The sequence below is a fragment of the Protopterus annectens genome, chromosome 2.part2, assembly GCF_019279795.1.
Source record: "Protopterus annectens isolate FY-2018-M chromosome 2.part2, PAN1.0, whole genome shotgun sequence".
NCBI lineage: Eukaryota > Metazoa > Chordata > Ceratodontiformes > Protopteridae > Protopterus > Protopterus annectens.
The window spans coordinates 774,827,080-774,839,643 of record NC_056730.1 but is presented as its reverse complement, the minus strand read 5'-3'; positions in this window follow the sequence as shown (position 1 = coordinate 774,839,643).

Genomic DNA, 12,564 nt, shown 5'->3' with positions numbered 1-12,564 from the left:
TGACTCACACATGCCAGTCGGGGGGGGGGGGTCACATAATCCACAACAGTCACAGCCAGCAGGGCAGGTGCAGACAAACCAAAACAAAGGCTGTGCTATGGCATCTGAATGAGGCCTATGGGTAAACCCCCCCAGGCCTACACAGACAGACTACAGCAGGTCAGGCAGTGGGATGTCAGTTCTGAAGGGTAGGATGTCAGAAACAAATATGTAGGTAATTAAAAGCTAAGATCTGTAGTACACTGGTATGCCTCTAGCCAGCATGATAGGTAAGACTACAGACTGAAATGGAGTGCCTGACATACCAGTACAGTCCTAGCAAATGTGTACAAGTGTCAGGTGTGCCCCCCCATCCTATGTAGAAGTATAGTAACAGTCAGGTGTGCCCCCCAATCCTGTTTAGAACTGTAGAAATAGTCAGGTGTGCCCCCCATCCTACATAGAAATATAGTAACAGTCAGGTGTGCCCCTCCCAATCTTGTGTAGAAATGTAGAAATAGTCAGGTGTGCTGCCCCATCCTATGTAGAAATATAGTAACAGTCAGGTGTGCCCCCCCATCCTGTGTAGAAATGTAAAAACAGTCAGGTGTGTCCCCCCTGCTATGCATAAATGTAACAGTCAAAGCGAAATGATCGATGGATACCCTGCAGATACCATGCTACCTGTGCATTTACAACACGAAGGTCAGCACTGCAGTACAAACTACCTGGACTTGATCCACAAATGCAGTACAGACAGCCATACTGGGCATGCTCACACACAAACACATGAAGGCCATGTCTGCAAACACCAGTGGACCAGACATATATGACAGTCCCAATTGTTAGTGCAGGCAATCGTCAGTATGCACCAGTCTTACATTGCACACACAGTGGATAGGAATACAGACATATATGTAAGGACAACACACTATAATAAGCCAAAGGTAGACGGACATATATGTGGAAGAGGGTGACTGTGACAAGGAGCCATCCAGGCCTTTCCCACCCAGCACACAGCCAAAGGGCCCAAACACATGAGGTTCAGATGTCACTCACTGCAGGTACTAGCTACCAGTATCTGTCAGAATGACAGACTATGTGGTGCCCTTGCCAGCTGCGCAACATGACTGTACAAGGAAGAAATCATCTAGCAGCTGTATACACGTACCTGTGAAATATGACACTGTGTGTGCCAGCATGTGGTGTGTCAACCCCTAGATGAATGGGTTATGGCCCATGCACAGACACTGCCATCCCCATAGCCCTACAGTGACAAGCCTGCTGAGGTTATCCAATGTGAAATACACCTTTGGGAGAGTTGTAGCTCAGTAATCTCTGTGGCACATCCCATAACTGTGTACTGTGGTAGTGTGATAAACTAGTTAGGTAGGAGTTCTAATCCCAGACTTGACAACTGTATGTGTGTGTTTATGTGCATGTCTGACTGTGTAGAGAGCAATGTTTTTAGGGTAGTCACACTACAAAAAATCAAATGCTCAACTTTGGCAAGGCTGCTGATATCATCCACCTAGAAATACACCTCTGGGAAGGTTGCAGCCCAGTAATTTCTGTAGCATGTCCTGTAACTGTGTACTGTTGTAGTGTGATGAAGTAGTTAGGTAGGTGTTATAATCCCAGACATGGCAAGTGTGTATGTGGCTGTCTGTGGAGAGAGAAATGCTTTTTAGGATACTTACACTCCCTACAATTCATATACTCAACCTTGGCAAGGTTGCTTATGTCATTAATCTAGAAATATACCTCTGGGAAGGTTGTAGCCCAGTAATCTCCATAGCATGTCCTGTAACTGCATACTGCTGTAGTGTGATAAAGTAATTAAGTAGGTCTGGGAGTAGAACACCTACCTAATTATACACTACAGCAGTATGCAGTTACAGGACATGCTACAAAGATTACTGGTCTACAACTTCCCCAGAGGTGTATTTTTAGGTGGATGACATCAGCAGCCTTGCCAAAGTTGAGCATATGAATTGTAGGGAGTGTGAGTACCCTAAAAAGCATTGCTCTCTACACAGACAGACACACAGACACACACACACACACATTTGCCATGTCCGGGAATAGAACACCTACCTAACTACTTTATCACACTACAGCAGTACACAGTTACAGAACACACTATGGAGATTACTCGGCTTCAGCTTTCCCAGAGTTGTATTTCTAGATTGATGACATCAGCAGCCTTGCCAAAGTTGAGTATATGAAGTGTAGAGAGTGTGAGTACCCTAAAAAGCATTGCTCTCTTTACACAAACAGAGTCAGACAGACACACATGCACTTGCCATGTCTGGGGTTAGAACACCTACCTAATTACTTTATCACACTACAGCAGTATGCAGTTACAGGACACACTATGGAGATTACTGGGCTACAACCTTCCCAGGGGTGTATTTCTAGATAGATGACATCAGCAGAAATTCACTACAATTAGAATGTCCTACTTTGGCAATCCTGCTGATGCCATCCAATGTGATATACATCTTTGGGGATGGAGGACTCCAGTAATCTCTGTGGCATGTACTATAACTGTGTAGTTCTGTAGTGTAATAAACTAGTTAGGTAGGGGCTCTACTCCCAGACATAACAGGTTTGTGTGCATGTGAGTGTCTGTGCATGTGTGTTTGTTTGAAACTTGTATCCTGTGTGGAGCTGGTTGTGAGTGTGTGCACCTGTGGCTATTGTGGAGCGACGTTTGCATAATTCTTATATGGTGGCCCAACCACATACTGCAATGCCCACTGTACAGGGATAACATATGTGAAATAGCTGGGAGGCTGGGGTGCAAAGCCATACCCATACATGTGACATCAAGGCCAGGCAATCACAGTTAGCAACCCAAGTATTACCCAGATCACACTCTCAACCCATGTCTCATACACACACACATGCCTAGGCAACAGCCAATATGTGGGTAGTACACTGCATATTGGCCACTGATAGTAACTATGGAGTGATAGCAGTGGGCTACAGAGGGCATGTCACCCTGTCCATCTGTCCAATATGCACATACATGCAAAGTGTGCACCCTTCCCATGTTCCCCAGTGGACACCTGCAACACCTGTGGTGCCATCACATGTGACCCACAAAGGACATACCATGCGTGACAACATGCCCTGTATGAACAGATGCCACTGACACCAGGGAATGCTGTTAGCATGCTATCAATGTAGGTGTAAGGTAAACCTTCTGCCCATTACCAGTTCCCACCAAAGTTGGGCAAGACTGGCACATCTGATGATAATCTGTGTTCACAACATGGGCCAGACACCCCAGGTACAGTTCCACATGTCATTGTACATGCATGTGGGAGGTGTGCACATCTCAGACACCATCCATGTCATGGACTAAGGAACACATACATGGCAAGTGATGCACAGCATTAGCCACACACAATAGTCACCCAAGTGACTGGATGGGGATACAATACCCACCTGTGTGGGCAAATGCAGAAACCACAGCCCTGAGCCACAATGCAGACCATTGTCATGTGGCCTGATGCCAAGGTATACCCATCGCCTAGCCTTGTATAGCCATATGGTACAGTCGACCACCACACACCTGTGTAGACAAGCACCCATGCATGTCAGTACTGGCACCCTGTGTGTGTTTGTGTGTGTGTGTTGTATGGTGCGTATGTTCACATCCACACTCACTACAAACCCCATTGGCATACTGAAGCATGCTATCTGATGTCAGACACCTCCCCATATCCTTTGGCCATGCAACCTCCATATGATGCATGTGATGCATGTGATACCTGCACTGTGATGAGTTGTGGCAATCCCACTACTGATGAGTTTTAATCCTGGGCCTGCCAAGTGTATAAATGTGTGTGTGTCCCTGTGAGAGTGTGGCTGTGTTGATGGTGGCACCTGTTCATGCGGACAGGCATGTGTACGTCACCTACCATATAGTTACTGTATCCCTGTTGCAGATGTCACTCACCATCACATATATGTTCTGAGGGCTCCACAACAGGTAACCCACATGACACATCCAATTACTACATACAACTGTCATAGCACTACATAGTTGTTAGGGGTTTGATACCCTGTGCTGGTAGGTGTGTGACACAAAAATGCTTAGAGTTTATTCTCCCACCCCTCCCTGACTTCTCTTTGCCTCTGTCTGCCTCTTCCACTCCCTATCTGGTGGATGTGGAGACCTACACCTGCTTTGCTTAGGTTGCAGCATGTGTATTTTAAGTGATGCTCATGATGAGCTGATGGCCTCTGCATGAATTGCAGCCCTCGTCTTGCTGATTGCATGTGGAACAGCTGTGGTAACATTCCCATAGACAATTGCATGGAAACACATGCCAGTATCTAGGAACATTATGTTGGTGTTGGGCCTTTTCATTCACTGTGAGCAGGAGCTAGATCTGTGGTTTGGCAAACAGCATCTCAGATGGATTGGGAATTTACCTCTAAAAATATACACTGTGGAAGCAGGGCAACACACAGGAGGGGGATGTACCTGACCTGACTACAGACTGTAAGTGCTGCTATACTGCATTTGGAGTAATGTTGGTTTAACAGTGTGTGTGTGGATATAGCTGTTCTACATGTCTCAATACCTGCCATGTCAGTTCTGTTTATGAGGAATCCCCATCTGCAGGGTCATCTGTAGACTGGGCAGTGTGCTTTGCCTTTGGTTTCATGTGTTACCCATGGAGCATCTATCTTTGGACTGCAGAAGGTAGTGTGAGGATTGCAGTCTGTAGAGGGTGAAAGCCATGACAGTTACTGACTTCATATCCCTCATAGGACATATGTTGCAACAAACACTGTTAGAACAGTAAATGTATGAGGTTAGCACGGCAACATGTCAATATTGGCCATGTGTATGTGCTTCCAGCCCCAACTCTGTCAACCTTTTCACATATGTCATGCATGAAGAGGTGCATATGTGCTGTACAACATAATTAGTGTCATCATATCTGATAACAAGCCAGTGAGATATCAGACTGCTAGACATGTTATGTACAGTAGGGGTTATATTTGATGACCTAACCTGGACATACTGTGGTTGGCTGTACAGTACTGAGGTCTGTGTACTTATGGTGAATGTTGACAGTGTGTGTATTGTTAATATGTACCTTGGCCTGTGTACAGACTGTGGTAGTTGTCATCATCCTAGGTCCTGTCCTATCTGATGTTACATGCTGCTCCACTGTATGATACCATATTGGCTTACATGTATGTAGGTCCATACACACACATATCCCATACCACAGTCAACCATCAGACCAAACTGTGTAGTGGCCCAGTATATGCAGGGTTAGTGTGTGAGTGGCTCATATGAGGATGGTGTTGAAAAGATAGTCCATATACTGTACTATTATGCTAGCTTGCCATATGTGACTGTGGCTCTGTTCTTATTGGTTGTGGTTATGTAATTACACACAGGTGTATCTTACCCTGTGCTGTGAAATGCCTGTACAGCCTGCTATATATGCAGGTACATGTGCAGTCCCCAATAAGAGATGTAGGCCAGTGTTGAGCCAGTCCGCCTGTAGCCTGCACAGTGCATTGTTACATGCTTTTGCAGCTTAGTTTACTTACCCAGTGAGATGTCATGTGCAGATACTTGTCAGATGTACTGCTGCTGGGCCTCCCTTAACAGTCATGTATCTCAGGCAGAGCAGTGGGATGCTGTACAGATGTATGTCAATATCTAGTGGGTAGTATGTGGCCATGGCATTCCTGTATCAGCAAGTAGTACATGTCAGGCCAGACAGGTGTGTGTGAATACATAACCTATGGTGGCATATGTATACCAGTTGTTATGTATTATACCCATCTACATGACTGTTAACATCAATGTTGTCAAGAATGGTACACATGTTTTGCACTAAAGGTTTCTGTGTATACCTCTGGACTGTACAGAGTGTGTCAGAATGTCCATACATATTGGCCAATATCTCTGCTGCAGTTGAGAGGGGCAGTACATGCTAGCGGTGGTACTTTACTACAATGTCCTTAGGATGTTTGTCAGTAGCCAATGGCACACATGTGGAAAGCAGATGTGACCCCCCACACACACCATGTCTGTGAAGACAAAACCTGTTTCAGTAGCAATAGTATATAGAACCGTAATAGTACACACAAAAAGGTTTTCCATTCCTGCAAACCTGTGTGTGGTGTTTTCTCCTATGACCTCTCTGTAGGTATATGTTGCAGGCAATGATTGTCATTTGTATGGGTGGCCTATACAGTGTCCAGTTGTTCAGGTGTGAACTGTAGGCATAGTGTCTGTTCCATATGTTGTGCACGTCCTACATATGTATCTTACTGTACATATCTCTTAGTGTGAATGTGTAGTCACATGTATATCTATATATATGTAAATATATATATATATATATATATATATATATATATATGTATATCTGTATCTGCATATATGTGTATGTGCATATGTATCCTGGGGATGTTGATAGCTTCCACATTTTACATTTCCTATGCGAGCCAGACTGTACTGCATGATATGTTACCAATACCAGACTGACATCATACAGGTGGGATGTAGTACTGTTAACATCTTGTGCCCATGTCATGTCAGGTCCTGGTTATGGGATTTGCAACACTTGGTGGTGTTTTGCATGGTGGATGTGTTCGGCTGGGGGATATACCTATTTGTACAAGATGTATATTGTTTTGGGCCTCTCAACCCCATTAACGGTGCATGTGGACGTATGGCCACATATACCTATATATATATATATATATATATTTATATCAGCTTACATATGTATGACTATGTCCGTATAATGCATACATATATGTATCTTGTTGTGCATATGACAACATATAGGTGTAGACATATATATGTGTCAATGTAGCCATATGCATGTATATATGTTCATATATATTTATATATATGTATATATTTCTAAATATATATATATATATCTATATATATATATATATATATATATATATATATATATATATATATATATATATATATATATATATATATATATATATATATCTACATATATAGATATGTTGTATTTGTTTCTCGCACATACATCTAGATGTTGGTTACATTCTCTGTACTGTAGCGTGACTGGGCTGGATGATATATTTCTGAAAACATCAGATTTATATATATGTCATGGCTTAGTGGTAAATCACTTTGTCTATGGTGTGCATGGTCCTGTGTTCAAGTCTTGCGGAGGTTGGTTATTTTGTTGCTGGCCGGAACATGGGCTGCTGGATACAGTGTGATTAAGGCACTTTTGAGCAGTTGTAAGAGGGTTTGCATTGGTTTGCATGGTGGTAAGCAGTGCTAACTTCCAGTTACAGTTAGCTTCTAAATTGCTTAACCTGTGTAGGCATAGCTTACCCCCATGCAAACAGGCTTTAATGCGCTCACTGCTGCTTAAAAGGGCTTACTCCCACTTACCCCCATGCTAATTTTTTTAAAAGAAAAGAAAAAGGGGTTAATAGGAAAGTGGTGAAAAAAGGGGCACAAAGAGGGAAAGACTGTAGGGAAAATAGTCAGGGATGTGCAGGAAGGGTGTAGGGAAGGTTCATAGCTGCCCATTTCTTCTACAGCAACAGCTGTGCATATACACTGAATTTGGAGGTAGATTTGGACACTCAAACCCAGGGAGGGGGTGAGGCCAACAAAAATAAGTTGTGATGGCAATTAGACTGGATTACATGTGTCTATTGGACACATGTATGGAATGGACAGCTATGTATGGGGTGAGGTTTTTTGTGGGAACAGATTGCCTTTTTGTTTTTTTTCAGGTGAGAGTGGGATGTTGGGCCACAAGATGTTAAGAGTAAGTCATGCCACCTGAGTGATGTGAGGCTGGTATTGATAACATATCATACAGTACAGTCTGGCTACCATAGTGAATGTACAATGTGTAAGCAATAAACATTCCTAAGATACATATACACAGACACAGGTATGCAGATATATATATATATATATATATATATATATATATATATATATATATATATATATATATATATATATGTGTGTGTGTGTGTGTGTGTTTGTGTGTGCATAACTACACATACATACACAGAGGTATGTCTAGGATGATACATAATTAGTGGGTGCACACCACACTGAACAGCCATTATCCCTATAGTTGTAACCTCATCAGATGGATAGTGTATGAGTCACCCATACAAGTGACAATTGTTGCCTGAAACATATACCTACAGAGAAGTCAAAGGATGTAACACCACACACAGGTTTGCATACATTTTAAAAGTTTATTTGTGCATTATTACAGTGGTATATGCCACATCATATAGTTGTGTAGACTTTTAAATACATGCAAACAGATGAATGCAACTCTCAAACAGATCATTTAATACATTAATCCGAAAGCATAACATATGTTGGTGTCCACACCAAGGCATCAAGTAGTACAAGAGGAAAGACAGACTGGGCCACATGATAAAAATCATTCAACAGTAAGTAAATGAGATGTACAGCCCAACAGCCTCTAAATACACTGTGTATGCAGGCCCTAGGGGGGAAAATATCTAGGTTGACTCAATGGGAGGTATCTGTTACATAACAATGCATACCTGTAATCATCACAATTACACTGACAAACAGAAGAGTCCATATGGCAGTAAGCAATAGGCCAACAATGTTCACAAGATATAACTTAAGCCAGCTGAATACTGGTATACCTCACATGTTGTAACACCCTAGGATAGTTATGGTGCATACCCCACCCCATAGACTGACTTAAATGGGCATATAACACTGTTACATATACTGACCTTTAGAATGCAGAGGGGCACACGTGTTTTGCAGATGAAGTCCACAAATATATGGTGCATATGTTCTGTACATCATTATTCATTGACATCATACCCATTAACAAGCCAGTCAGATAACAGACTGCTGGACATACTGTGTATAGTAGTGGTGTTTCTGAAGGCATTACTTAGACATTCTACGGTTGTGTGTACAGTATTGTGGTCTGTGTATGTAGGGCCGGGTTCCGCAACCTTCACTATCCAGAGAGCCATGTATGGCCCCTCCTCCACCAAATGAAATTAATCAGGAGCCACGACAGCTATTTGATCCCTAAAATGAAGATAACAGAAAATATAAGGTTACACATGTAGTTATACTAAATATAAAAGGACTAAGTGTATAAGAACAATACCGGACATATGTCCATAATTGTGTTAGTATGTTGGGATTGCTTGATCTGTGTGTGTGTGTGTGTGTGTGTGTGTGTGTGTGTGTGTGTGTGTGTGTGTGTGTGTGTGTGTGTGTGTGTGTGTGTGTGTGTGTGTGTGTGTGTGTGTGTGTGTGTGTGTGTGTGTGTGTGTGTGTGTGTGTGTGTGGTGTGGTAGAGTGGTCATTAATCCTCAGAGGTACAGGGAGCAACTACAGTGGGTTTTAAGACCCACATGTGGCTCCAGAGCCACAGGTTGCAGAACCCCAAGTTAGGATTATTGACATTATGTGTATTGCACATACGTATCTTGGGCTGTGCACAGACTGTGGTAGATGCCATTGATAATGGTCCAGTTCTATCTGATGTCACATGCTGCTCCAGTGTATGGTACACTACTGGATCACATATCTGTAGGGCCAGACACACATGTGTCCCATACCACAGACAGCCATTGGACCACACTGTGCCATGACCAGTGTATGTAGGGTTTCTTTGTGAGTGGCCCATATGAGGATGGTGTTTAACAGACAGTCATTATAGTGTCATATTAAGCTTGTGTATCACATGTGTCTGTGGCTGGTTGGACATTGGATGTGGGTATGCACTCACACAGTCTGCCACACTGTGTTGTGATCTGTGTGTGGAGCCCACTATAATCGCAGGTACATGTGTATTCCCCCAAAGAAAATATAATCCAGTGTTGTGGCAGTCTGCCTGTAGTTTGCACAGTTCTTAGTGACATGTCTAGCAGCCTAGTGTAATTACCCAGTGTGCTGTTATGTCCATTTATTTGCAAGACATACTGCTGCCAGGCACCATAACTGTTGTGTATTTCTGACAAAGCAGTGGTGTGCTGTACAGATGTATGTCAGTATCTACTGGGTAGTATGTGTCCATGTGACCTCTGCACCACCAGGTATTATGTGTCAGGACAAACTGGCATGTGTGCGTGCATAAACTGTGTCGGCATATGTAGTCCAATATTGTTGTGATATAGCCATGTACATGGCTAGTCACATCCCCATTGTGAGGCATGGTCCATATGTCATGCATGAAGGGGACATGTGTACACTTCAGGACTGCCCACAGAGTGCCAGACTGTCCACATATATTGGTCATATCCCTGATGTAGTCCACAGGATCATTACTGTACTAGCAGTGGTTCTGTACTATGATGTCCTTAGGATGTCTGTTCATAGGCAATGGTGCACATGTCTACAGCAAATGTGACCTCCCACACCCGACATGTCTGTTAAGACAACCCCTATTACAGTAGCAACAGTCTACATATATATCTGCAATACATCTATGACATCCCCTTGCACTAAACGGTTGGCACTATTGGTGTTGATGAAGGACTTCACTCCATGTTCTGGACATATGGTAAATATATATGTATACATATTTATCCACATATCTATATAGATATATACACATATACATATCTACATACATATATGGACATATAGATATCCATGTACATATATTGAGATATATATGTACAGATATATATATATATATATATATATATATATATATATGGATCTACTTGACAACACCGACACCACAACACCGACAACAAAATCACCGACACCACATAACCAACAGTTCACAAACACGAAACCTCACATGCCCGACACACCATAATCCCGACAATCAACAAACAAAACAAATCCCCTGTCCAAAAAGCACACACACAACACAAGCACACCAAAATCCTTACAAACCCACACTAAACCTCACATACACAACTACCTACAACCTTAACCCAAACCCTAACCCTAAGGTCCGCCACTATCGCACACTCACCTAACCCGCGCCCTAACCCTAACTCACTTAACCCACCCCTAACCCAAAGACTATCACTATCACACACTTAACTAACCCGCGCCCTAACCCTAACTCACTTAACCCGCCCCTAACCCACAGACTATCACTATCGCACACTTACCTAACCCGCGCCCTAACCCTAACTCACTTAACCCACCCCTATCCCTAGAGACCGTCAATATCGCCCACTTACCTCACTCGCAACCTAACGTCCCTCACTACCGCATACTTACACAGCCTTTTCCCATGTCGGTGTTCTCAGCGTCGGGGTTTTCATCCGTCGGTCTTCTCAGTTTTCGATCTTCTGGCGTCGGTGTTCTCATTATCGGTGTTCAAACCTTTCGACGTTGTCAGGTAGACTCATATATATATATATATATATATATATATATATATAGATATATATATACATATATATATATATATATATATATATATATATATATATATATATATATATATATATATATGTATATATATACATTTAAACACTCACATATATACATACACATAGCAATGACTTCAACAATTGGCTAAGCCTCTGATGTCATTCAAAGGGGATCCAGTATCTGTATGCCTGGGATGACATGATTGACAAATCACGATGCCTTGCCAGAGATGGTCTGCACCTGTTGCCCCTGTGATTCAGGTTACTAGCTAATGCTCTTGCCACCCCCCATAGTGCCTTTTCTAGGCAAGGTTCAAAGGACAAAACCATCAACATAACAGATACAAGCATGCAAAACTGAAGGTAATGCTACTCAAAGCTTGAAGTATTATCCTAAACATGCACTCTCTCGAGGCACACCTACAAATGGAGAACATCTGTATCTGTCCAGTAACTGAGACCTGGTTCAATGCTCCAGAGAGCACTCCTGCAATACTAGGCTACCACACTTACCACACATTTCGGCCACCAAAACAAGACCGCAACACTACAGGAGGAGGAGGAGTGTCCATATTCAACAAGGTTATTCACACATCAAGGCTAGTTCCCAACACAATGCATCTGAATATCTCCTGGTGCAACTAACACTAGGTAAGACTGCAATCCAAATTGTAGCTTGCTACAGATCCCCCACCATGACCCAAGATCCTCACTACACCTTACTAAACATGCTGGCATTATTGAGATACAACCAAAAACCCTCATACTGGATGATTCAAACTACCCCGTCATTAACTGGGAGAACTTTACAGGTAACAATGCCTTTCCCCAACGGTTCTTGGAGGTCATGGATTCCAATGCCCTGGATCATGTACTCCATTATCCAACCAGGGGCTCCAATATCCTAGACCTGGTCATTACCATCATGGGAGATAGATGCTCCACACCAGTGGTCACCCCCTCATTGTTCAGGTCTGACCATAAGCTATTCACCTTTGACATCCACAGCCCACCCCCAAACCCTAGGAAGGACACCCTCATAAAAATCCTCCACAAAGCCAACTTCATGCTTCTCAAGTCAGACTTGAGAAACTGTGATACACCCGTGGAGATGGGAGTTGATAGACCAATTGCTGAATCCTACAGTGAGGCACTGTGTGAGCA